We start from the raw sequence: 772 nt of genomic DNA, 5'->3' as shown, positions 1-772 counted from the left end.
TCAGAGTATCAACTTCAAGAACTCCCTTCTTCATAGGCGTCCCATTACTCACAGGATTCCTCTCAGAAGTGTACATGAACTGGTTATTAGCAACCATGTCAATGAGTTCTTGAGCTTCTGCAGGTATTTTCTTTAGGTGAATAGATCCACCTGTAGAGGTATCCAATGACATCTTTGATAGCTCAGATAAACCATCATAGAATATATCCAGGATGGTCCATTCTGAAAGCATGTCAGAAGGACACTTTTTGGTCAGCTGCTTGTATCTTTCCCAAGCTTCATAGAAGGATTCACCATCTTTTTTTTTGAAGGTTTGAACATCCACTCTAAGCTTGCTCAGCTTTTGAGGAGGAAAGAACTTGGCTAAGAAAGCCGTGACCAGCTTATCCCAAGAGTTCAGGCTATCTTTAGGTTGAGAGTCCAACCATATTCTAGCTCTGTCTCTTACAGCAAATGGGAAAAGCATGAGCCTGTAGACTTCAGGATCTACTCCATTAGTCTTAACAGTATCACAGATCTGCAAGAATTCAGTTAAGAACTGAAAAGGATTTTCAGATGGAAGTCCATGAAACTTGCAGTTTTGCTGCATCAGAGAAACTAGTTGAGGTTTCAGCTCAAAATTGTTTGCTCCAATGGCAGGAATGGAGATGCTTCTTCCATGTAAATTGGAATTAGGTGCAGTAAAGTCACCAAGCATTCTCCTTGCATTATTATTATTTTCGGCTGCCATCTCCTCTTCTTGTTCGAAAATTTCTGAAAGGTTATCTCTGGA

The 772-nt window shown here is 40.4% G+C and overlaps 1 non-coding gene across 1 annotated transcript; it reads left to right on the top strand.

Annotated features, from left to right (window-relative positions):
• The first annotated feature begins 226 nt into the window (after positions 1–226).
• On the top strand, positions 227–334 carry LOC148549383 (small nucleolar RNA R71). The gene has a single exon (XR_015898085.1). It is a non-coding gene; the product is annotated as a small nucleolar RNA R71 (small nucleolar RNA).
• The last annotated feature ends 438 nt before the right edge of the window (positions 335–772 follow it).

The sequence above is a fragment of the Arachis ipaensis genome, chromosome B8, assembly GCF_059453495.1.
Source record: "Arachis ipaensis isolate K30076 ecotype BB chromosome B8, ASM5945349v1, whole genome shotgun sequence".
Classification (NCBI taxonomy): Eukaryota; Viridiplantae; Streptophyta; class Magnoliopsida; order Fabales; family Fabaceae; genus Arachis; species Arachis ipaensis.
Note: the sequence above shows the minus strand (reverse complement) of the source record. Positions and strands in the feature narration are given on the sequence as shown.